This window comes from Protopterus annectens, chromosome 5.part0, assembly GCF_019279795.1.
Source record: "Protopterus annectens isolate FY-2018-M chromosome 5.part0, PAN1.0, whole genome shotgun sequence".
In the NCBI taxonomy this organism is placed as follows: domain Eukaryota; kingdom Metazoa; phylum Chordata; order Ceratodontiformes; family Protopteridae; genus Protopterus; species Protopterus annectens.
In genome coordinates, this window is record NC_056735.1 from 1,302,597,603 (window position 1) to 1,302,625,015 (window position 27,413).

The window sequence follows — 27,413 nt, forward strand, 5'->3', positions numbered from 1 at the left end:
GTAAAATTAAACGTGGAATTATTAGAATACAAATGGAAGTTATGTTGAATGCAACAATGCCACCTGGATTGAATGATTTCATTTCACTACGACCCATTTTGAGACAAAGGGCATATATAATCTAGATACTATTAAGTGTATACAACAAAAGTTAATATAGTGAATGAATATGGTTAAATTTGTGAATATTATATATATATATATATATATATATATATATATTTTTTTTTTACATAAATATATGCACTTGCGGGGAGGGTATTTATTTTATTTATTTTGTATGTATTTTGTATTTAATTTGATATATGTTTTATTATGAATGAAGGGACCGTATCTTTTTAAGATGGTGGTGTCTTAAATGTTTAATTGGATGATCAATGTGTGTATAAATATGGTTTGCTGATGAGCTACCATTCACTCTGATGAAGCCATGTTTCAATGGTGAAAGCGCTTAGTGTGTGGAGCAATATTAAACGCTTCGGAAGTACTCTGGTGGTCGTGGTTCTTTTATTTTATTAGTTTTGTACCCAGTGGGGTTATTTTTGTTATTTTATCTTTTCCTAGCATAGGAAGCAACTGGTGAAGAGTCAGCATCTTGAATTTTGGAATCACCAAAAAGGTGTTTGGAGTAGACAGCTCCAGAATAGGACACCATGAATCGTCTTTTCTGGGTATCAGGAAAAGTCGAATAGAAACCTTGTCCTTTTTCCTCTTCTGGTACAGTTTGAATAGACTTTACGTTTAAAAGAGAGAGTATTTGCTTTTGAGTCTCTGCCCACTGATTTGGGGGTAGATCTGGCCAAACTTTTGGTGTTGGTAATGTGTGGAAGTGAAATCTGTATCCTTGGGACACTATATTTAAAACCCATTTGTCCTGGGTAATGAGTTCCCAGTTTTTGGCCTGCAGACCAATCTTTCCCCCTAAAGGAGCATTCAGTTGAGAAGTGCTTGGAAGTTTTAAAATCAAATCATTGAGACAGTTTTCCATAGGGGGGAGTCTTACTACTCCAGAAGCGGAACCCCCCCAACTGCTTAGTCTTGTGCGTACCCTGGGACTGAAACCTGGGATTTCTGCTGAGTCTGGGTTTGGATTGAGAAGGCCTGGAAGGAGCCGGAAAGGACCAATTCTTAGAGGGCCAATGCCTACTAAATCTTAGAAGCTGAACTTGTAAGAAATATTTAACAGTTTGCATATATTTATCTTTACCTTCCATCTTTTTAAGAACTTCCTCAGCTTTGTTGCCAAACAGGCGGTCCTGATTTAAGGGAGCATCCAACAGTTTAGCTTTAACATGATTAGGCAAAGATTGCTCCTTAAGCCAAGCATGCCTTCTGAGTACAGACCCAGTGACAGCAGCCCTGCAAGAGGCCTCTAAAGAATCAAACCCACATTGCAAAGTATGTTTTCCAACCTGTTCAGCAGAATGCATTAAATCCTGTAATTCCTTATTTTCAGCACAGTCAGGAATCAACATCATTTTCTGTTTAAGCAATCCAATAATATGTCGTTGATACTTTAAGGCCCTAATGGTCAAGGTTGCAGAAGTGTAAACCTTCTTATCCCATCTATTCAGCGCCCTGGAGTCTCTATCAGAAGGGGTAGGGTTTTTGGCAGTAGAGGCCTTAGTCTCTGGATCCGCCATAGGATTTTTAAAAAGGAACTTGTGAGAATTAGGAACCCTGTAACATCTGTCAGGTTTTCTGGAGCAGAAGGCAAAGAATCAGGGGCCAAACTAGATTCCAAACAGGCATCATCAACAATGTCTAGTAAAGGAGGTATAGCTAAAGGCCTATGCTGAGGCAAGAGTAAGAAATCCCTAAGCCTCTTTTTCAAATCAGAAAAATCCTGGCTTTCCCAGTGGAAATGCTCCCTTAGAGCGTGCAAGGTTTCACCAAAAGAAAAATCCTCTGGAGGGGAAGCAGAGGGAATAGAGTCCTCTGCATCAAGAATCCTCATAAGTAGATAAGGGTAAATCCAGATCATCAGAAGACTTGGAAAAATCGGAATCCTGGTCAGAAGATTCATAAACAATTTCAGTCCTAGGTCTTTTAGAAGAGGGTGGTTGACTTCCCCTGATTAAAATTATAAGATGTTCAGCCATTCTTATTATTTGTTTTTTAGGCACAGAGGCCTGGGCATGTGGCCTGGGCGTTGGTTTTCTAGGCATGGTTCGAGGTTTAGGCCTTAAAGAAGAAAGAGGCATCTGTTTAATATGCAAGTCCGTAGGCCTGAATACACCCTCAGAAGCCGGTGCATGCACAGCGGCTCAGGACCCATCCAAAGGTAGAGACATCCGCAGGTGCCACAGTTGAAGCATCTTGCAGCATACCGGACTCCGAATGGGTCTCAGTAGAGGCCTGCAAATCAGACGTAGTGGGTATCAGGGGCTGCGAAAGCGCCCGAGTACCGGCGAACTGGTGACTGGCTTGGGAGAAGCATTGTCGGCAGCTTTGGACCTAGGGCGGCCTGTCTCTGTCTTTATCTTTGCGTTTTTTCGGAATTCCGGTAGTCAGATGGCTTACTGACAACATTTCTGGATAATTGAACCGAGAACCAAAATATTTACAGGCAAAAATACACCAACAACAGATAGTGTGTTGATTAAATAAAGCACAAAACCGACAGCAAGGTATGTTGTGGTCAGGGCCTAGGCAAGGAATACAGTACGAATGAAAATCTTTGTGAGGTATTTGCTTTCCCAAGAAATGCAATTATTAACTTTTACTGACATCGGTAAGGAGCAAGAAAAAGTTTCCCCAACGGGGTACAGCTTCAGTTCTGAAACTCGAAAACAAAAATTTTGGGAGTTGGCCGACCGGCACTTGTGAACTGCTTCTGCTTCAGGCACCGCACGGCAAGAAAGACCGATGTAATGGCATCGGCTGCATGTTTTATACCTCTGATGACCTGACATCATGGAAGAAGGGACAGCAACCAACGCAGGACTCAAGACTTTGTTAATCAGGCCGACTGAGGGCTACTGCAAGCAGATAACCCAAATGTGATGACTGCGACAGTGAAACACAAAGAACATCTACCACTACTATACTGGTAGCACTAAATCTGTGATGACTGCAACAGTGAAACACAAAGAACATCTACCACTACTATACTTAACTATTACAGAGGAAAATCCTGAAAAGTTTGAAAATAAAGCTACTTATCCCCACTGGAGACTCCTGCCAGAGAATTTGCATCTGATGCTGAGCTCTGCAAATGAGATTCAAGGGGTTAAAGGGCAGCAAGGGATCATGGGAGTGGGAGGAGCATGAGCCTAGAGGCCATCTGTGAAGTTGCCAGCTTGTATCCGATGTCGGATCCCACGATCCAAGAGTTACGAATAGTGACATGGATAACATCAGATCTTTTGAGTTTTCACTGACTTGTTCAGGCATGTCAAATCCAGGATAGGCATGAGGTCCCCTGTCTGTTTTGGAACTAATAAGAATCTTGAGTAAATGCCTGATTTGAGTTGATCTGGAGGGACCTTCTAAATGAGACTTTTTTTTGGAGCAGCTTTGAGATCTCCCAACTCTGCTGACCATCTCCGACTGGGTGAAACATCCTGGAGAGAGCTTTTTGGTTTGGGGGTTTTGAAAAGGGAATGGAGTATCCTCTGGATACAATCTTTTGCACTCACCGATCCATTTGTGATGGCTAGCCAGGATTCTGGTTGCAAGGATAAGCTCCCCTGACTGCCTCCAGAAAAAGACAGTTGGGCAACCTTTCAGGAGTGCTGAAAGGGCCTGTCAGAGAAGGAATATCAAAACCCTTCATTTTGCGGACCCCCTGTACTGCATGGGTGGCATCTACCATTATAACGGTTTCCCCCTCTACCTTTGGGGGAATATTCTCTCTTTGATTCCTGAAAAGGACCCTGAGATTTCTTGAACCACAATCCCCCTCCATTGATATCTGGAAAAAGGATCTCTGGGGATAGAAAAATGGATTCCAATGACAAACGGGGTCTTTCCATCTTTCTCACTACTGGAGAGTGTGTTAAGTGGGTCCAAACAAAGATGATCCATCAAAATGGGCACTGACGAAAGATGCCTTGAAGGGTTCCACAAAGTCACACAACTGCATCCAGGCATGGCACCTAATGGCAATGCCGGAACTGACGGTCCTTGAGGTACTCTCTGCCACATGGTAAATTAACCTCATGGACACACTGGAAATTGACTGTAGTAGAGTGGCCAGTCTGAAGGAGAAGGACTTCCTCTCTTCATTAGACATGGACTCTGGGACTGAGCTACAGAGTTCTTTGATTAAACCCTTCTGTAGCCTAGTAAAGTGGAAATGGTAGTTTATGGCTCATAAGGTGAAGGTAGACGAGGAGTAAACTCTCTTGCCAAATCTGTCCATGGCTCTAGACTCCCTGTTTGGGGGATGGACAGTGGAGCTTTCTTGGGCCAGCTCCTTCTTGGGGGCTGCCGCAACAACCATGGCATCTACCGGGATTTCCTTTAGTTCAGTAGGGTTGGTCAGAGGGAGCACCAAGGATTTTATCTGCATGCTTGGGGATAGGTTCTACAGTGTCTGGGTCCTTCCACGCCCTGCTTGATAACAAGTTGGCAAGTGAATCAGCTGGTTGGACACCAAAGTTGTAGATGGGTTGGACCAAAAAGCCTCCAAAAACACTGTTTCCTCAGGGGTAGGGTTTTGGGAAGACCATCCACCTCTTTGGTGCAGGATTTCGAAGATGTCTCCAAAGGAGACATCCTCAGGTGGAGATCTGGGGGACCCTTCCTCGAAATCAGTGTCTTCTGTTATGGATTCCTTTTGCATCTTCTCTTCCAGGGAATCTCCTTGGTGGGGTGTTTTGGGAGACGGAAGAGATCTGGGGTTCCAAAGGTGGAAGTACTTGCAGGCTTTGCTGGGCCAGCCGTGCTGAGGGGGGCAGTGGTGAGGTCTCAGAAACAGTCTCCATGGGGGTGAGAAATGGGCATGGAGAGAACTCTCTTCACCACCTCCAAAGCAGAAGGGGCCACAGATGCTGAAGACCGTCCTCCTAGATCCAAAACTACAGGGGCACAGGATCCCCAAACCCCCTCAACCCTCTGCTCAGAGAGGGAAGTCGGGGGAGAGCTGTCGAACACCGATGCTCTGAGGGGAAGCGATGGCTCTGAAAATGTCAGAGTAGAGGTCAACCCCTTAGAGCTGACACTGAAGCTTCACTCTGACAGCTGCTCTGCCCGGGCCAAAGGAGTCAGGAAAGTTGCCGGAGCCAAAGAGAGAGTCACTATCAGCTCCATCACCTCGACTGTCGGATCATTCGGCCCATGGTCCCGGTAGGGGATTGGGCTGGTAAGACCCCATTTGGATCTGTGTCTGAAGGAACTGCCTCATCAATCTGTCCACCTCTGCTTCAGAAAGGCTGTGGGAGAACCTGACAGATGATGCTGTAGAAGGTGGCCTGGACGAAGTCTTAGGAGAGCTCTCTTTACGGGGAGACCCTGTGGTAGCAGGAAGAGGCTCCGAGGGCAGGGGAGCTTGGAACAAAGAACATGACAGAGTGGACTTACTCTGATCCGAGGATCTGGAATCCAAAGCCCTAGGAGTCTTGGCTGGAGGCTCATCTGAAGAAGAGCAAGCAGACTTTCCCAGGAATGTTTTCTGTGTTCTCTGTCTCCTTTATGCTTTTGGAGGGGGGGTGTTGAGCATCTGATGAAGAACAACCTGCAGACAGGCCAAAGGAGGTAAAAGGTCCTTCAAAATAAGTCGGTCAGTGCTCTCTGGTGAAACCCCTTTCAAATGGAGCAGGAGGCTTCGAGGTGAGAAGGGCCGAGACAATATACGCACTTCCCATGGGCATCAGATAAGGGAATCTTGTGCCCACAGAAAGTGCACTTTTTAAAACCTAAAGGCTTCTCATCTCAGACATTCTACACGAATAGGTAGAAAAGAAAGAAAAAAAGGGAAAAACAATTCTAGCCAAACAGAACGCCAGTGGACGATAATCTAACAAACTAACAAAATAACACTTTTTACATACAAGAAACAAAGGGTGGAAGATAAGGAAAGACAGCAGTAGAAAACATTCTATAAAAAGTTTCAACTTGGATGAAAATCTCCAAAGGAGTCTTGAGTCAGCGGACTGCACTGCTTCTCCTAAGAGCGGCAAACGAAATCTGAGGTAATCAAGGGGGGAGAGGCATTATGGGTAGGGGAGGTGCTCGAGCTTCAGAGCCTAATCTTTTTGAAGGAGGCCAAGTTGGATCAGAGGTTGGATCCAAAACCACAGGTCGAAGAATGAAAATAACATCATATCAAAAGATGCAAGTAGTGAAAATGTTTTAGTCCTGCCAGGCATATTTTTATCAACCAGCGAAGAACTTGTGGATGGCAATTAATAAAGACTTGAAGGATTTTATCTACAAGGGCTACAGAACATACAGTCAAGAGGGATAAATTGATCCTTCCAAAAGAACGCAGTGGTTTTGGATTACATGACTGGAAGGGGTATTTCAGAGCTACACAGTTAAGGCTCCTATACATAAGCACAAGCAGAAAGCTATAATTCAAATTTGAAAGAGAAGATGATGAAACAGGAGGGAAGCTCAAGAAACAAGGACAGACTGGGATTTTGGATACAGATCCTTAAGGAGAATAGCAATAGCCATACATAATATATTCATAAAGTAGCAGAAAGTATCCTAATAACTAAGCCAACAAGGGGATGTAGAAAGGAGATTTTGCCAGTAGGGATGACTGCAATTAGGAGTACAGAGAATACACAAGAGGGAGTGGGAAACTGGCTAAGGAACTAAGATACTGGGAGCAAATAATTGGAGAGGGAAAGTTAACAGAGTAGCAAGAGGTCAAGAATTCATTTGCACTGCAAACTAGACATTGGCTTCCCTACCAAGGATTGATATCAGAGTATAGGCAAACAGAAAGAAACAGGGGGATCCTAAGCAAAATACCAGCACTGGTAGAGTTTATAGTAGAAACCAGAACAGAGGTTGCTGTTAAAAAAGGGATAATTAGTGGCGCACATAAAAAACTGCATGACAACTATAGCAATCAATCAAAGGAGGTACGAAAGGATTGGGAAGACAGATTGGATAAGCAATTCATAAAAAAACAATGGGAGTACACATATGGCACCCAAGTATACAACAAAGTCTAGAAGATTTAGGATCTTTGCTTGGAAGTGTTTGCATAGGTATTTTTATACCACAAGCAGACTTCAAAAATGTTTTCCACAGGTAGATTGCAAATGTTAGAGGTGTGATGGGAAAGAGGTAATTGAAAACTAATTTTTTGGAGTATAAGCAGACTTTTAAAATTTCTCTAAGACTACTCTCTCAGAAATACTAGGTGAACAAATTGGTGCAACCAAAGAAATGTTTTTTTTATACAGAAATCAGAACTGGCTAGACATAGTAAAGGCCATGCTGAGTATTCTGGTGGCTGCCAAAAAGTAATTACTAGAAAATGGTAATCAAAGTCTAAACCAACTGTACTAGAAGTTACAAACATGGTAACAGTAATACAAAATGGAAGTGGGATCTTTAGAAAAGGGTAAAAACAAATTAGACAAGAAATGGGAATTGTGGGAACAATATATGCAGCATAATGTTTTGGAGGAGGAATGAGTTTTAAGAGAAGGCATGAACTGAACAAGCTCAGTGATGTTTGATAATGACTGAACAGATTAGAAGTGATGTATAATGTTTGCAACAGAAAATGTGTTATTTGTTTTCATTTATATAAATGCATGATTGCCTATGTCATAAGTGTTAAAATAACACCATAAGGCACAATTCACATTAAACCAGTCACTAAACAGGGAGTGCTGCAATAAAAACAAATGTATATGTTCATCAGTGCAATCCAAAATACTTCTGGTAAAGCATTAACAAGTTATTCTACACTGGAAAAAGACGTCTCAGACCAACACTACCCATCAATCAGCACCTCTCAAAAGTAGCCAACAAGTCTTTTAACTACTTCACAAAGTACTGTTACCTGTCAGCAGGCATTTCCAAGCCACATATCTATTTCCTTTTTTCTAACATCATCAGTACTTCCTGCAGCCTATCAGCACAAACCATATATGGAAAAAATCAAGCCAGGATCTGTACTACCTAACAGCGAGTATAGCTGAAAAATTGCAGCAGATACCACAGAATGCTAAATAACTAACCAGTCTAGCCAGTGAAGGATGTGCATCTAAGCTATGGATGTGGCATTATAATACTTTCGTATGGAGGAGGACTTGAAAAAAGTTAAAAAAAAAAAAAAAAAACTTTCACCCCATCATACCCCTACCTCCCTTATCAAAACTTATCAAAGTGTACACAAAAAGAACTGTTACACCACCTAAAAGATCATAATGTCCTCTACCTCCCAGCACAGTTCTTAATTACATCACTAAACTGAAACAGGATTACTTTCTCTATTTGAAGTCACAGAATGGATATTTAACCTTGGTGAACAAGAACATGCACTATTCCTCAAGTTATCAAAGGCTTTTAACAGTAAAATGTAACATACTACTGAAAAGACTGCACAGCTGTGCCACATCGCTATACAAGTTGTCTTAGACTCAATACCCTACAAATACCTCAGGCATCAATGTCATGTTTATTATTGTTCTCTTTTGCTATCATTCTTTTCATATGACACTTCAATGTTCGGAAAACTAGTCAGTTAAATTCAATATACAAATGCACTGACACCTTTCTAATCTACTACCACCACCTTGGAATTTAAAACCAACCTGCAAAAAATATTTTCAGCTGAATAGAATAAAAGCAAAAGCTGTGTTGTTTTACACATTCCTCAATAATCATGAGGCCTTACAGCTAGCCCCTGTAAATAAAAACACATTATTCATTAAACTGTTTGCCTTCCATATCAGTAAGAAAGGAAAAGTTCAATATGCATGTTAAGAAACAGGTACTATTTAACGAACAAAAATTGGGAATTCCCTAAAGAGCTAAGCTCTTTCTGATCCCACACTGCTGTATCAATACAAGTGCCCCATTTGTATCCCTTAAGTATATCACATTAGACAATTTGTCTGTCCAACCAATCTGTAATAGTAGTATAAGGCTAAAAAAACAGAAATGTTTGCATCACATCATCCCACAACCACACACTATTGCATTTCACTATGCACTATCCACTGGTACAAATTTAAGGCAAGAACTAGATACAACTCTACTAAAAGCTGTACTGTTTTGTTCTAACAAATGTCAAGCTCTATGACATACACTAAAATGGAACACTCATTCACCTCTATGTTGTTTTTCAAATACAGTTCTACTCAAGTCCTGTCAGGTGTACCATCAACATACAGAGTCAACATTTTTGTGCTAGGAATCAAATCTCTGGAAAAAAGTCTTCCGATAAACCTATGGCAACTCAAACACAATTTAATTCATAAAAGGCCTCAGAACCACTTTGTTCTCAAACCAGAGAATTAACTCTGCACCTGTATGTATAACCTCCCCCCCCCCCCCCGTAGGACTGGGATACCTGCTAAACACTGCACCCAATTACAACAAACTGGAAAAAGTTACTATTGAAACTGACTCCCCAAAAATGCCTATGTAATAAAGCAAGGTAGTAGAACTCTGGGATAAAGCAAATGGCTGGCTATACAATCTTGAGGTCAGTATATTTAATTTAAACATTTAGGAAAATGTTGGTGGCACAGGGTGGTTTGCTCTCATACAATTTTTTTGTTGATGAAGTCTACATTTTGCATTGTCTACTTTGCATTTTCACTTACAGCTTACAGCAGTATCTGTTGTTAAGGATTCTCTCTCTAACTCTAGAACTTTAAAGATCAAGTATAAAGGTGCAAAAAAAAAAAATTATGTACTCACCATAACGTTCCAACTGTGTTGTCCATTTTGCTACCTTATTTCCAGGGTGGACTGGACTCAAAGAAGGACATTTCTGTGCACCATAGAACCAAAATATGCCCTTCCTCTGGAGACCATATCTAATTTGTAATGAGTAATAAAGGTATGGGGAGTAGCCCAAGCAGCTGTTGCACATATATCATTAATTGAAGTTCTAGATTGAAAAACTGACAAAGCTGTCATGGATCTAGTGGAATGGGCTCAAAAAGGTTTTGTCAGAGCAATGCCCAATTTGTTATACACAAAGGAAATGCAATTCGTTATCCATCTAGATAGAGTAACTTTGGTAACTGGTTTACCCTATGTTGGTTCTGCATATGAAACAAACTGGTCAGAACTTCTGATGTTTTTAGTCCTATGTAAGTAAAAACGCAACTGTCTATGAACACTTAATAAATGTAACATGTATTCTCCTTTGTTAGAAAATTTGGGAAAGAATACTGGTAAATTAATAGACTGATTTATACTGGCTTCAGATGGGTTGGTATGTAACATATCTCTGTCTTTATGGAAAATCAAATATGGAGGTTTTGAGCACAATGCTTGTATCTCAGAAATATTTCTGGTAGAGGTAATGGCTACTAAGAAAATTGTCTTCCATGAATGATATTTGAGTTTGCGTGCAGCTGAGGGTTCAAAGGAAGATTGTGTGAGAGACTGCACCACCAGGGTTTGGTCCCAAGGGGAAGTAGGATGTTTAAAAAGGGAGCCTTAAGAGTAGAGTGCCTCTTAAAAAATGCTTATGGGACACTACAGAAGAACCATTTATTCCAACATAAAATTTTGAAATTGCTGCTAACTGCACTTTAACAGTAGAAGAACTAGCTCCTTCTACAAAAAGATTTCAAGGTATTATGAATGGGGGGCGTGAAACGTTCAGTATTTCATTTTTGAGGCCAAAAAACAAATCTCTTCCATTTGCTGGAATATACTTTTCTGGTGGAAGGTTTATGGGAGGACAAAAGAATATAATGGACAGGAGAAGACAGCACAGACTGTCTATTAATCGAACTGGATAAACCAGGCAGCCAGCCTGAAGTTTACTATGTATGGATATATCATACCTGTTGGGTGAGAAAGACGCTCCAGAGTTGGATCCTGAAACCAAGGTGGATAAATCAGGTAAGGCCTTTGTCGAGGCCAATAAGAGGCAATGAGGATGACCTTGCTCTTCAATCTTATAGCTTTCTGAAGAAATCTGGGAATTAGTGGAGTGGGAGGATACCCATAAAGGAGACCAGGCGGACAATCATGAAGTAAAGTATCTCTTGGGGATTCCTCCTTTGGGGGGATTAGGGCAAAGTAGCTGCTGCATTTGTTATTCAGGGGGGATGCAAACAGCTCACAGCAAGGCTGGCCCCATTAACGGAAGATCATGTTCTCAATCTTTTTGGTGAGGGACCATTCATGAGCTAAAAGAACGCACCTGCTCAATTTTGTCGGCTATCACATCGGACTTCTCCAGAATCTGCATTGCTAAAAGAAAGTGGTTGGAAGAGATTTCCCACAGCCATACTCTGAGAGCTTCTCAACACAGTGGGTAGGATTTGGTTCCTCCCTGTTTGTTGATATACCAGAAAACTGACATATTGCTTGACTGTACTGCAACTGTCCCCAAAGGGAAAGGATTCTGAAATGCCTGCAACATTAGCAGCACTACTCTCATCTTTAGGGCATTTATATGCAAATTGGCTCCTCGGGGACCAGGTGCTTTTGACTTTCTTCCCCAAATAATACCCCCCCCCAGCTGGGAAGTGTCCATAGTCACTATGGCTTTGGGCTGAAGGGGAATGAACGGATGATCTTGTAGAACCTGGTCTGAATGAATCCACCACTTGAGATCTCTCTTGTAGATGTGAGTAGTGGATTCATTCAGGCCAGGTTCTACAAGAGAGATCTCAAGTGGTGGATTCATTCACCACTTGAGATCTCTCTTGTAGATGTGAGTGATTCTTATCTGGTAAAACGCAGGCTGATAAAGAATAGACTATTGAGCAGCTAACATCCAGTGAAGAATTCTCATAGACAACCTGGCAAGTGGCACTAACGTTATTGCTGCTGCCATTGATCCCAGAGCCTGAAGGATTAGGCGTGCTGAAATTGGAGTGCTGCAGATATCTTTTTGACTTGGAACCTTATAGTCTGAACTCTCAATAATGCAAGTGAAGCAATGGGGTTCAGGCGCCTAGCCAGCAAGACATTTCCCTGTGGCACATTTGACTGGGGACACATGACTGAAGTGACAGTCAGCTGCAGAGAAATATGGCTATTTGCAAATTCCCTGTGGGCAGAGAGAAGCACATACTGCCATGCTCACAGCTTTAATAACCAAATGCATGGAGGCAGAAGAAGTAATGAGTGTTGTGCTCAGTGTAGAGTACATACTTGTGTAACTACGACATGTAGAAGTGTACTACAGTATAGAGGAAATCCTGCAGGATAATGTAGTCACATTTATGCTCCAGTATGCATTTTAGGTAATGTTCCCTAGAGAATGTAAAGGGGGTAATGGTCCACACACACCGATAATAAAAGTACTGCCCATTGTGCACTGCATTTGTACTGCCACTGACATGCCCTCTGGCCAGCCTGCTGCTGATGCCTGCCATATTGCCTGCTGTCTCATGTTTCCCTGGGGACCATGGACATTGTTTTCCCCCTGTGACTTTGGCTTTTGAAGTTGTGGGCATGGCAACACATTCTTCTCTTTGCTGACAGGGAATGTGCCAACAGCCATATTTCTCTGCAGCTAACTGTCACTTCAGCCATGTATCCCCAGTCAAATGTACCACAGAGAAATGTCTCGCTGCCTAGGTGCCTGAACCCAAAGCAATGGTTGTTTTGGTATTGTGAATTGCTCCTATAAACTCTGAGTTGGTTGCAGTTGAGACTTGTCACAGTTTATGGTCATCCCCAGAAGATAGTCAGTCTGGAGAACCTGGTTTCTTGCATATATGAGTTGATGCCTGGTCGGAATGGTAATGAGCCAGTTGTCTAGATATGGAAACACTCAGAATCCTTGAAGCTTCAGGTGAGCTGCTATTACTGCCATGCACTTGGTAAACACCTTGGGGGCTGTGCTGAGTCCAAAGGGCAGTACTCTGAACTGATGACGAGTGGCTCCCAACGGGAAGCGCAAGTATGTTCTGGATTGTCAGTTCATCTTTATATGAGAGTAATGTGTCCTGAAGGTCTATAGAGCACATCCAGTCATTCTTGCCCAGAAAAGGGAGAATGGACTGAACCATGACCATCCGAAACTTGGTTCTTCAAACTGTCTTGTTTAATTTCGAGGGTTCCAGAACTGGTCTCCAGTCCCCTGTTTTCTTTGGCACCAAAAAGAACCTTGAGTAAGTTCCAGATTCTATCTGATCTGGCGGGACCTCTTGGACGACTCTTTTGTCTAGCAGCTTTTGTATTTGAAATGCTGCTTGTTCCTTCTGACTGGTGGAACATCAGGGATTTTTCCTAAGACTGGAGGTGAAAGGGGAAAAAAAATACAGCATTATATAGCCTATGGAAATAATCTTCTGCACCCAAATATCTTTTGTTATATCTAGCCAAGCTCTCTAGTGCAGGGATAATCGTCCCCAACTGTCTCCAGGCCTCCTTTCAGGAGCACTGGCAGGGTTTGCCAAAGAATGATTTTCTGGAACCCTGGTTCTGCGGGCCACTTCTGCCACAGAGGCATCTTCTTCCATTACAGTCCCCTCCACTGCTTCTGGGAGAACCTTCTCCACATGTGTTGTGAAAAGGACCCTGAGACTTCTTGAACCACATTTTTGACCACCTAGTTGATTCCTAGAAAAGGTTTTTAAGGAGTCGGAAAATGCATGCCCATGGGGGTCAATATTACGTCCGCAAAACCCCTTTCAGTGAATGTCTCTTCACCGAACAATAACCAGCAAAATCTAACTCCCATGAATGGCCATTTCAGCTAATATTTTCCCTAGGGGAAAAAACATTTGGCCATCCTCGGGGAATTTGGCCTTTTCCCCACTGTATTGTGATCTCGGAGTTGGTATATTTAGTTAGGAGTGGTGTAGGGGATTGGAGGGGGGGGGGTGAAGCACCTGACTTTTGAAGGGTTTCAAATTTTGTCTTGTCAAGCGTTTTTTTCCCGTAGGAAAAAAATTTGCTGGAATGGCCGTTTGAGGGAGTTAGATTTTGCTGGTTATCATTCGGCGAACAGTCATTTGCTAAAAGGGGTTTTCGCAGACATATTATAGACCAGCCCATGGCAGACAGGGTTTTTCCATCTTTTTCACACCTGGATAAAGTGTGTTTTACTTTGGGGCTGAATAAAGACATTCCATCAAAAACAGCATTGATGAAAGAAGAATTAAAAGGCTCTGCAAACTCACAGAGGCGCATTCAGTTGTGTCTCCTTATGAAAACACCTGAACCCACTCACTGCCCTTGAGATTCCCTCAATTACATGCAAGACCAACCTCATGGATAAATTGGATATGGACTGTAGGGTCATCAGCTGGGAAGCAACAGATGCTTGAACTTCATTAGAAACAGCACCCAAGAGGGTTTTTGATAACTCCATCAAATTCCTCTGTAGCCTAGTAAAGTATGGCAAAAAGTTCAAAGAACTCAAATGAAGGTTGCTGAAGCATAGCCACACCTCCCAAATCTGTCTATCGCCCGTGACTCCCTGTTGGGGGGATGGACATTGGAACTTTCCTCATCTAGTTCCTTCCTGGTGGCCACTGCTTTCCCCAAAACTGCCTATCTGCAGGTGGTGCCATTAGTCTACCTGGTCTGCGAGGAATGGGCTCTATGGTGTTAGGGTCCTTCCACACCCACAGTGAGATCAAGTCAATGAGCTCATCGGTGGGCAGTGTCACCCAGGAGGTAGAGGGTCCAATACCAAAAGTATCCAAGAGAACAGATTCCTTAGACATAGGGTTGCTGGATGTCCAACCACCTGTTTTAAGGATTTTTAGGATGTCTCCAAAGGAGGCATCTTCAGGAGGTGATCGTGGGGACCCTTCACCTTCAACGAAATGTGTGTTGGTGATCATGGGGACCCTTCACCTTTATCGAAATCTGTCTCTTCAGTGATGCCTCCCTCTGGGGAATCTAAGTGTTTCCTCTTCCACGTTCTCTTCTTAGGGATCTTCTCCATGGGGAGCTCTGGGGAGGTATCAGAAGGGGAGATTACAATTCCCTGGGTGGGAACCAGAAGTTTTGCTACTGGCTGTCCTTGTAGAAGGAGATAGTGAGGCTTTGACCACTGAGACATCATGGAAGAAGACTTTTGATCTGAACAGGGTGGAGCCATCTAAACTGTTGAAGCAGAAAATACTCTCTTCACAGCCTCGAAGGCAGAGTGGCTCAAAGAGAGAGACAGAGAGGATGTTGGATCCATAAAGACAAGCTTTTGAATCGCAGGTCTCCTCTGCTCCAAATGCAAAACCTCCAAAGTGGACGCCAGAGCTGAGCTGTCCTGTGCCAAGGCTCCAAGGTGCAGAGATGGCTCTGAAAGCTTTGAAGTCAAATGCACCACCTCTAATCCAACAGGCAGACTACGGCTCCGGGAGATCTCTGGATCTAAGAGGACTGGAGCCCTCAGAGAAAGTTATCCATGGATCCATGTCAGATGGATCCAGATGACTCGGATCCAAAAACTCTGAAGCAACAGGAGTCAAGGGAGGAATCTATAAAGGGGAAGTAGTACACATACGGATCTCCTGACCCAGAGGGGTATGAGCCAAAGGAACACCAATCTGGCTCTGCACCAAGGGAATCTTCTTCACCAGTCTCTCCACATGTTCTTCTGTAAGGCTTCTGGAAGAGTGCAGTATATGGATGGAAACTTGGGTCTTTTTAAAAATGTAGAAGGTACTCTGTCAGGGACCAGATCCAGTGATGGGGAGTACCCTGTTCTACACAATAACTTGTCGGTCTGAAAGTCAGGTTCGGATTGCACTGGATCCAACGAAGTCATATCTGAGAGCTTTATCTTCATTGGATGCAACTTAGGAGGCACTGGATCCAATACTTTTTCTTTTGCAGGATCTTGTATTTTAGCCTTTTTTTTGGATCCTGGGTAGAGACCACGTCCTTATGAGACCTATCTCTTGAGGAATCAGAAGCTGAGAGGAGGATGATGGCTTCAGAAAAGGGGTTTTAGCCATTTTTGTTTTAGAGGAAGAACCCTCCAATATAGCTTCTCCAAATGAAGGAAGAAGACCAATCAGTTTATTTTTGCGTTCTACTAACGCACAAGGATTAACGCCATGGTATATGTAGCAGTCCTCCTGTAAATGGAGAGGACCTAGACAATAGACACAAAGTGTGTGGGCATCGGAAAGAGGCAGCTTGTGCCCACACTTTAAACACTTCTTAAATCCTGCTGGTTTATCCACCATCACCAAGTGGTCAAAATAAGAGAAACCAAATAATAACAGAGCAAGAAAAGTGTTCTCTTTTTTTCTTAAGATAGGGAAATAAAGGGGAAAAAAGGGGAAAGGGGAAGGAAATACCAACAACTGGCAATGGAGCTATGATGGTGTCATAGAAAGGAAGAAGATCTAAGTACAAAAAATGTACAATAGACAGAAAAAGATCAGGAAAAACTAGAAATATATAAACACAGGCAAGAGACAGTAATAGAAAAAGTTTTTAGGTAAGGAATACAAAAAAATAACACACTTATCGGAAGAATGCTTGAGACAGATGGAAGACCACTTGGATTTCAAGTGGTATTTAACAATTCTGTTTTGTAAAGGTTCTTCATCTTGATAAAGCCTGGTAGGAACCAGGCGAAAGCGCTTGACTGATTTTTTATCTTTCTTAAAGAATAAAAGTTGTTGGATACCTCTCAGCTATTTTGCTCCTGATTTTCTTCAGTTGGATACATTTTAGATCATTTGAACCAAGTCCTGCCACCCTTGGTGGTTTTTAAGCTTTGGATTTTGTTTTGCAGTGTTTTTTTGTACAGATGGAAGACCACATCTTTTGCTTGAAGTGGCAAATGAGATCGGAGATAATTGGGGTAGGTGCACTGTGGGTAAGGAAGAAGCTCAAGAATTTCTGGTTGCCATGAGCTTTAGCAATGGTCAAATCAGATCCAAACCCATCAGTTGAGGACAGAATGAATACTGACAACATCCGATCAACCAACACCAGCCCCAAAGCATTTACAGCTCTGCACATCTTCCATGCCTCTTCTCACAATCCTTTATCCTGAAGCCATTCCCTAATATCCTCATTCCATGTTTCTCTCAGCAGGTCTTGCCTTGCTTCTCCCTATAACATCTCTGCCTTCTTATATAACGGACTGCATATTTATTTTACTCCTACACCACACAATCAGTTCCCTTCTGGCTCGCTTTTGACTTCCTTCTTCCTTTCATATGGGGTTTCACTCTCAGAATACTTCCCTTAATATTTCAGCCATTACCACTTCTTCATTTTCTTTTCATAAAACATGAACACAAACTGACGAATGCTTTCTGTAATACAGAAATATTGAAATATATGTGCATAGTTAATCAATGCCTTATGAGCGTTCTCTAACCACACAGTGTACTGAAGATGTACTGTAACTGTGGAGGTGTTCTCTTCAAGCACCTCTGAAAATGAACTTTGCCTCAATCCAACAACATGGTACTTAAAATGTAACAAGTGAATAAATGAATAAATAATTCAACCATTCCCATTAACCAGAAATGAACTCTCCCATTAAGTTCCTCAAATGATCTTCACCCTATGCCTACTCCCTGTTACCACATCTTCCGTTTTTGTTGCCCTTCTTTTCTAGATTCCTCTACTGCGCATTACCCAACTGGTTTTCATGATCTTATTCCCTTATAATTTTCCGGCACTTCTCAATTTGCTATGCACACCTCTGTCCTTCATAACTCCGCACTACTCTTCTTAATTCTTGTCCTGGCCGTCTACAAGGTCTTGTCTTTGTCTTGCTTTACAAATCACCTAGACTAAACCCTCCCTGATATTCCCCGTTCATTACATCTGCAACACTCCTTGTTACTAAATTCCTCCTAACATCAGCATTACCAGTCACTGCAACAAGTCTCCAGACTCATCCTCTCGCTCTCTCAGTCTCTCTCATTATCTTGGCTTTGCCATATCACTCCCAGTGCATACACATAAAATGGTCACACAGTGATGGGATCCACAATAAGATTATTTATTTATTTGCATTTGTTTACTGGGATGGTCCAGCTCAGACAGAAGTGCCCATTTTCAGTGGAGTCCTAGATAGAAAAGCTTCACATATAAATACATTTCATATACAACACAGAATTTACAAAGATATTTTGTACACATTACTGGCAGATTATACAATTAGTGAAAAAACAGCACATAAGTAATAATTCTCAACTCAGTGATATTATACAACCAATACAGAGTACATACATGAGAATATTCCATAGTTTTCAGCTAGCAAAATTTATATATAGGACACTTCATGCAGTGGGTGCAAAGCAGATACAGGAATGAGCTAGAAACTAGGTACTTACACTTTTCACACATTTATGAGGTGTAATAGCTAAGCGATAGGCTATACGAGTCCTATTGCAGGAATCAGCAATGTTTAGAAGGTGTAATAGCTGAGCGATAGGCTACACGAGTCCTGTTGCAGGAATCAGCAAAGTTGGCAGATATTGTTGCAGATATAAGTGGTGGTATGATATTAAGGTAGGCTGCGAGAGTACCTGAATGTCTCTCCTGGTTTAGTGGTAGGTCTATAAGGGTTAGCAAGAGAAGGAAGTAGACAGGAGGGATCAATGGTAGGACAATTAGGGTTAGTAGAAGGGGGAAGTGGACAGGATGGAGAAGTGAAGTAAAAAGACAGGTGGATGTGGAAGGAGGATGCCAGAGTAGTAGACTGGTGGTGAGAATAGTTGTGATGGTTGAAGTTAGGTAATAGGAGATGTGGTGTTAGCACATGTGCATAGCCAAGATGAGGACAAATGTTGTTTCAGAGATGTCTTGAAGAGGGTTACTGAGTGGGTGGATCTAAGTGTTGGGAGGAGGGAGTTCCAAAGTTTTGTGATGGTAAATGAGTAAAGCATCTGGCCGACTGAAAGTTTGGGTTTTTCTACATTTACGAGCAGTTGGTTGTTGGATCGGAGTGGTCTGTTAGGATGGTATAAAGTAAGCATAGATGATAGAGCAGGGCACATGGATGGATTATGAATGAGTTTGTGAGCTGTAGTTAGTTGGATAAAGGTGAGATAGTTGGGGAGTTCAAGCCATTTTAGGTTGCGTAATAAGCAGTGGTGGGATGAGTAGGAGGCATTAGTTACAAACTTAGCAATTTTGTTGTAGCATGAGTCTAATTTGGACTTTAGAGAGAATATTAAATAATAATATTAAATAAAAATTTAGAATGTTGGTGAGGAGGGGGGTACCGTATAAAAGAGATGGTAATAGAAAAGAAGAGACGAGGGAAAGTCGGGCTGATGTACTTAGTAGTAGTTTGTGTCGGTAGAGAGTGCCAAGCTTTTAATACGTCTTTTTGACATTGGACTGGATATGTAGGTCGAATGTGAGGTTTTCGTCTAAGAGGACACCTAGGAGTTTTGTGCTAGGTACAATGTCAATGGTACCATTTGGGGATTGAATGGTGAAGTTCTCTTTTTGTGGAGGTGTGGACTTTTGGGGGGCAAAAATTACTACTTTGGTTTTCTTGGGTTCAGGGCAAGATGATCATTAGACATCCAAATTTTGGTGGAGGTGAGGGTGTTTTGGGTGAGTTGGTGTAGTTCTGAAGAGTTGTTTGCAGTGCAAATGAGAGTGGAGTCATCTTCAGTACTGGATGACTGTGCCTTGAGAGAAGGTGGTGTGGAAGTCACTGATAAATATTCTAAACAGGAGTGGGCCAAAAATGGAGCCTTGAGGAACACCAGTGATGGTGTTTAGGAAAGGGGAGTAAGAGTTTTACCACTTAGTTGATTGCTGCCTGTCAGTGAGGTAATTACTGAACCATTTAGAGTTTGAGGTGAGGTACCTATGTTAGAGAGTTTTGTTAGAAGGAGAGAGTGGGATATATTATCGAAAGCTTTAGAAAGATCAAGAAAAAGTGAAGATACGATTTTACCAGCATCACAAGCTCGGTTGACAGTGTCCATGAACAATATGAGGGCAGTAGTGGTACTATGTCCTGGCCTAAATCCGTGTTGGGTGGGGTAGAGGATGTGGTTGCGAGTCAGATGATGAAGAAGTTGAGAATGAATACATTTTTCCAGAATCTTAGAGATGGCTTATAGTATAGCAATGGGGCAAAAGTTGATGGTGTCTATGTTGGGGCCCCCCTTGTGTAGAGGGAGGATATAAGCTTTTTTTTCCCAGATGATGGGCACATAGGCTTCTTGGATAGATCTGTTGAGAGGTATGCTGATAGGATAAGCGACTGAGTTTCTGAGATTTTAAGGTATTTGGTGGGTATATTGTCAGGGGCATTTGTGCATGGTTTGAGTTTTAGAAGCAATTGTTTAATAGTCGAGGTGGGTATAGGTGACAGAGTAAAGTTGGGAATAGGGGGTGTACTGGTGTTAGCTGTGGAGAGGTCTATGCTGGACAAGTTTGTCTTGGAAAAAGTAGTGGTTAGCTTGGTTATAGTATCTATAAAATAGGAGTTAAAAGTTGCAGCAATTTCATTGGGTGTTTTATTTGGGTCTGGGCAAGGATTATTACTACAGCCTGGGTTTAATAAAGAGTTGAGAGAGCTCCAGAATTTATTTGGATTTTGCTTGTGTTGATTTTTGTAATGTAAGGTTGTGTTCTTTTTTGTTTTGCAGTACTAGGTGCTTAACCTAGTTTTGGAGCTGTTTGTATTGGGTGAGGTCAGATGGGTTTTTGTTTTTTTCCCAGATTTTCTATGATTTGTCACTGCGTTTCATGAGATCCTTGGTGGATCTTGTTATTCAACTGGCATAGTTGGCCTTTACTCTCTTTTGTCCAAGGGGAGCTAGATTGTTTAGTATGCTTAGGAAAGTTGAGCTGAAGAACTCAACTTCATCAAGGGGAAGTGATTTTAGTGCATTCCAGTTGACATTAAGCAATCTTTGGTTAAAGCTAGGTGGACAGAACTGGGATTCATCTCTGGTAACCCTGTACTGATGTTTATTAATTGTTGTGGTACATTCATGTTGCATAAAGGCCGGTAAGTGGTCATTTGTACTGTTGGAGAGTGTACCAGTGGACATGATCTTATTCGGGTCAGACACTAAAATCCAGTCTAGGATAGAGCCACTAGTATTAATTTTATTAGGCCTGTTTATGGTGTTAACTATCTGGATAAACTTATATAGATTGATATTGCAGTTAGAGTGGTGTGGGGATATGTCTAGCCAGCTGATATTTAAGTCTCCCACCCAGTATGATAGTCTCATTTTTTTATATTAGTAGATGCTCAGGCAAGGATTTCCACAAGAATTGGGATGTTATTGCCTGGGAGAATGTAAATGACTATCACACAGAGGTTTTTGCAATTATTCATTTTAAGGAAAGAAAAGTACAGTTTTGTACCTACCATAAATGTAGATGTTCGAGGATTCCATTGCTGCAGTCCTTACTATTGGGTATAGTCAGTCCAGTCGGCCCCGAATATCAGAAAGATATACGGACGTGTCAGTCAGCGCGCATAGACCGTCACGTCAGTAGGCCAGGGTACTAATGCGCATGACCGGCTGTATATCTCAGTCTTTTCCCCCAGAAGATGTCAGAAAAAAATCTAAAAGGCAAAAAACCAAAACCCCAAAAATATGAACAATATATATACAAAATACAAGCAGGTAAACTCACCTACACAACCACCCCTAAACACAGTGGGGGACAGAGGGAAGAGATGATGGCAATGGAATCCATCCTCATCTACATTTATGGTAGGTACAAAACTGTACTATGTTCTTTTTCCTTATCTCAGTCCTTACCATTGGAGAATCCCCAAGCAGAGGTAAGGGAGGCTGGCAAATTAAAGGCAAGGCCAGCTGCTGACAACATGCCTTTTAAAACAGCTGTGGCACCAGCAGCTAGACTAGAGTAGATAGGAAGGTGATAATGCTTAGAGAAAGAGTAGCTTAACCTCAGTAGCTGCTTTACTATGTGTATATTTTTCCAATGCCCCCTAGTGAAATGTTGTTGAAGTGGCAGTAGCCCTGATGGCAGCCTAATAATCCCAGCTGCTGGAACCTGAGCAGAATAATAAATGCAAACAATGCAATATGAAAGCCAATCCTTTATAAATAGTAATTGCCGCTTCTTGCTTAGAAAGCAAAGAAAAAAGCAAAACAACAACAACTGCTGCGCATAAAAAAAAAGAACTCTAGTCAAAATAACCCAACCTGCCTGTGTAATAGCTAAGTATGCAAAAACTTTTTCCCTTTTTTTTTGGGGTTAAAAAAGTAAAATGAATAATATGGTTTGGTTTAAAAGCCACAGATTTTAGTGAAACCACCTTAGGGGCGGAAAGGTGCACTATGAACCCTATCAATCTGAAGAATCAAAAGGCCATAAGAATTTGCCTGCCTAACTATCACTGCTGTAGAGATGCAGAATAAATAAGCAGTAACAGCTTCCAAAGCAAATATTTCAATTCAGCATTCAGCAGTAGCCGAAAGGTTGTAGGTAAGTTAGGAAACGCTTTTGAGATCATCCCAGAGTAAGGAGAAGAGACACAGTGATAGTTTTTTTGGCATTTTTGCCCTCTCTAAAAAAGCTTAAAGGGATGGCTAAAAAACCGTGGTGGGTCACAATGAGTGGAAGCTGAGATTGCTGCAGCATGAATCTTAATGGAAGAGAAGGAGAGACCCGATAACTAACTCAGAGGATTTGCTCATGTCCATAAAATTAGGCTCAGAAATTCCCAAAAATTCTTTGCTTTAAAAAAAAAAAAATTTCTTTCTTTGCACTTTTCCTTGCTTTCCACTTTCCTTCTTCTTTTCCTATAGCACATTTAAAACTTGTTGAGGAAGTTGAGACCTGCTGTGTTTCAACACAGAATATGCCAGGCTGTGTGAATGAAGAGAGGAAGTTGACAGATGACAGAGATGAAATCTGACGGATGCCAGATGTGGAGATGTTAAGGCCAACTCTGGAGGCTTCCGATTACCAGACTAGAGAGTAAGAGGTACCAGTGAACTGGAGGTGCCAAAATCAAATCATCAAAATCATCCTGGACCGGACTGTAACACCTTTTGGAAGAACTTTGGAGGTGGAAAAGGCAGGGAAACACAAGCATTGTTGTTTGGAAGACAGAGCATCTTTCAAAGCAGTGTGTGAGGACCCCCCTGTGCAAAACCCTGGTGCTGGTTTAACTAGGCTGCGAAGAGTTGTAGCTTGTTGCAGGATCATGACCCCTGTGTCAATTTGTAATACACATTGTCAAAGTCTGAAATTATCCAGATCCATGATGGTCTAACATTCTGATGTCAAGTCTTCTATCTGGCTGGCAGGTTTTCTGAAGACTTGCAGATGCGTGTACAGTCTGTTAGGCAAAATCATAAGCGTGCCTGCATAGAATCCTGAAGAGCCTCCTGCCTGTTTAAGTAAGCAAGCCATGTTTTTTGTGTGTTTGTGCACCAGTTGTGTGAGTTGTGTGTTAGACCTTAAAATCCAAGAACAAAATGGTTGAAAGCACACTAGCAATGCGAACTGACTGCTAACATCTCTGTAGTGTCTGTAAAGACTTGACTCCTTTGGGTCTTGTACCATTTTTGTACCACTGATCCATTTAGATGTGAGCCCTGGAACTACCCTGTTGGCTCTCGCAGCGTTCGAGTCCTTTAAGGGAATGACATCTGAGGATCTCTGACATTCCTGTCACCACAAAATCGGTTCCAAATGAGGCGTATTATTTGAATTTATTATTCTGCTTTGAGGCTTGATGCTGTGTACCATCATTGTCCTCATATTCAACTCTCTCATATGAGAAGCTCTATATGGAAGCACCAGAATACAAGCGCATGAATGCCAATGATCCATACAGTCTAATCTGCCATCAGCCGCGTTGACAGTCAGCACGGATGATGGAGATAGTGATGGACTCAATTGTTTGTGACTCCTTTTTGTATTCAGACTAGACTCTGGAAGTCACATGTCTGAAGCATCTGCAGATGGTGCTGATTGAGGCTCACATTTTACCCTACCCATCTGGGCTAGGCATCTTGCTGCTATATTCAGTGCCACAGGTCTTGCCAAGATGTCTGAGCCATCAGTGTGAGCTGTGAGATTAGGGCAGTGATAGAAATTGTAGCCTCAAGTAAAGTCCTTGTAGCCTGAAGTATTTGTGGAATGAAGCCAAGTATGAAAGCTCTGAGCAGTAGATAAGCCAAGATGAGATCATGCTTGCCTATCAAACCGCAGACAGAGAGCAAGAGAAATGCTTGATAGGACTTAGCTGGATAGGATAGGGAAATGAAAAAGTTATACTGAGATGATATTAGTCTTTCCAGTAATCTGTAAAAGCTTTTGAAAGTACCATGAACCCACAATGTCCAGATATGAAAAGTTAGAGGAATCAAAAAGGTTCTCCAATCCATCCCCTTTTTTGGTACAGAGGGAAAAAGAGAATTAAAAATGTCCCCTTTCCCGATATAGGGGACTGGCTTTGATGAAAGACACACCCCTTTTGGAAATCCTAGGCCCAATTTTTTTTGAAAACCAACTGAATGATGTCCAACACCTGAATGCCAGAAGTGAAAAATAGCTCCCAAGGCAGGTCATTGGGTCTGGTTTACGAAAGGACTGCTACCCTGCCCCCTACTTCATCTGCCAGCAGCAGAAGAGGCTCTAGGGGGCCTCCAAAATTGAAACTACCCTACCACCTCTACTACCACTAGAATCAGGAGAACTAAGGAGTCTCCCTGAGCAGGTGTCTTTGCCCTAAACCCGCTGGCTTCGACTAAAAAAATGCTAAATAGTTTTGTAAGTTTGCATAGACTTAGCTTGTCCAGGCATTTTTAAAAACTGTTTCCACCAGACCAACGCACAACATTGCAGACAGAACTCTTGGACTGTACCCTTGTCTTAACATGCTCAGCAAAACCTTAACCACTTAGCATCAGCTCTCCTTTCTTAACAAAACCAGCACATCAGAGGAGACAGACAATCAAAAAGCATTTGCCATAGCAACCAGAATGTCAGACACAAAGGACAAATCTCAAGCAAAATCCCAATCCTGACAATCACACAAACCACCACCAAAGAATAGATTTAGTTGCAGCAAGGACAAGGAGGAAATTTCAGCATGAAAGCATTTAAATTCAAAATCCTTTGGCTGGAGCAATACACTAGATATTTCACTATCAAACTCCCAATTCAATTTGCCAGTGGGAGAGTGGAATTTACAAGACTCAGGAACACCTGGAGGCTGCTGGCTTTCCCAGTTTCAACAGGACGGACTCCAAAACCTATACTTAAACAACAACAGGTTATGAGCTTCACCTTCCGGGTTACCTTAGGCTTTAAACAGAAGAAGAGGGCTTCGACTCAGGGTGTAGCTAAATCTCTCAGGCCTTTCAGCCCACCAGCAGGAGGACCTAGGAAGGCTCGAGCAGCAACAAAATTCCTAAACAAGAATCTCAGTGCAGGCATAGCTCCTAACCACATCTAAGCCAACAAGAACACAGGTGGTCAAAAAAGCTGAAAAATAACAAGCCTCCCTTCAGAACATCCATGCAGAGTCCCTAATCATGAGAATCCTCAGAATTCTCCAGAAGAGGTGTGCAAATCTCCCTGAGAATTCCTCTTCCTCAAGGAAAACTGCCACACTCTGAAAAATGTAAATGTCAGGAAGGCCTGCAAATCATCATAAACACTCAGACATCAAAGACCATTATCAAAACTATGTTACCTTAGATGCAGAACCTCTTGGCTAGGGAGCTTCTCTGAAGCTAGGCAGAGCCGAAAATCTCTGGTTTTGGCAGGAGAATCTAACCTCTTTGGGCCAGAAGGAAAGGCTGAGATAGTTTTGGGAAGCCTGAACCCTGCCTACTACTGAAGCTTTCTTGTAACAGTCTGTTGAGAGGGTACAGAAACAGAAGTGAGACTCAAGCAACCCTGCTCTAAGCACTGAGTTGTGGCACCTCGGAACTCCAGAGTTGCCTGCTGAGGTAAGGCTTCAACTCTGTTGTTCTTCAACCTTTGCCCAATCCTAACCTCTTACTCGCTCGAATAGTGCTGCCTCCTCATCAAGTACATTGAAACAACGTCACAACTTGCGCAAAACCTGTCAGTACACTGTGTATACATAGTGCTAGGGTGCAACCTACCACAAAATACAGGACCAACATTTATTTTGTTTCAACGTACAACCGCAGAAACAACTTAGCAAGACAACCACACTGTACCCTGTTTGATTAGGTTTGAATGTCTTCCACGGATGAACTTTCAAAAGTAAAAATTCAAAAAACGGCTAAAGAAAAAACAAAACCTTCTGACGGAAGACTCAACAAAAAAAACCGAGGTCGACGTGTTCGTCAGCGTGCTGAACTCGGTCTAACATTGACAATCTAAAAGTTCAGCTGTGGAGAACTGTGAGATGGGTTTTATATATGGGACAATAGTGAAGGACACAGGGTATATTAGAGAGATGCCTCCACCTTTTTTGAGGGGTCTGTCAGCCCTAAGACAGGCAAAATCTGAGGGAAGGAATTTTGTGTCCTTAATATAGGGTTTTAGCCATGTTTCAGTTGTGGCAATAATATCAGGTTTTTGTGGGCTATCCATGCATAGAAGTCAGGTATTTTATTTCTGATGCTTTGTAGGTTAATTGCAGTGAAGTTTATTGATTTATGGAGTTGGGGGGTTGCAGAAAAGAGGAGATGGGACCCAGGTTGGGATGTATGTCTCCACATATCGATAGGTTTGTTACAGGATATGGGAGAGTAGTGTATTCTAGTTTCCGTTCTACTTTGATTGGATAATTTAGAGAGAAAATATTGTTGTGGTGATGGTGGAGGAGGATTTTTACTCTAGTACATAACACTATGCTTGTATTGTAAAGGCTGGCTGAAATTTGTGAGAAGGAAGTCATGTGTTCAGACTGTATGGGGAGAAAGGATAATGGGCAGTGGGAGAATGAGGTAGAAGAATGATGTACAGAGGTTAGATGTAGTAGGATATTGAAAGAGAGTGATAAGGTAAGTAGAGTAGTGATAGTAGAGATGGACATTGTAGTATGGGATGTGGGTGACTAAAGGAGTGAGAATTAATGTGCAATAGTGAGATGTGGTGGTGGAGAAGAGGTTGCACTGATGGGGTAATGATGAGGTGAGTTAAGATGGTGGGTATGTGTGGGTTTGGCTGGATGTGTGGCTAATGGTACAATGTGAGGGGAAGTGAAGAGGTGTGGCTAGTGGTGCAATGAGAGGGGAAAGGAGGGAGATAATTGAGTGGTGGGGTAGGGGGAGGAGCTACATTAAGTATAAATGTAACTGCTGTGGGGGTAGGTGGGAATGGGAGTAGGGCAATATCTTACTTGCAATCCTTATTAACATCAAATAATCAGCAAACAAGACAAAAACAGTCTCTTACTTACTGCCCCT

General features: G+C 42.1%; 1 protein-coding gene across 1 annotated transcript in view; it reads right to left on the reverse strand.

Moving 5' to 3' along the window:
- Positions 1-27,413, reverse strand: part of CDC16 (cell division cycle 16) — a 786,728-nt gene that overhangs the window by 594,925 nt on the left and 164,390 nt on the right. The gene's annotated exons all lie outside the window — the stretch shown is intronic.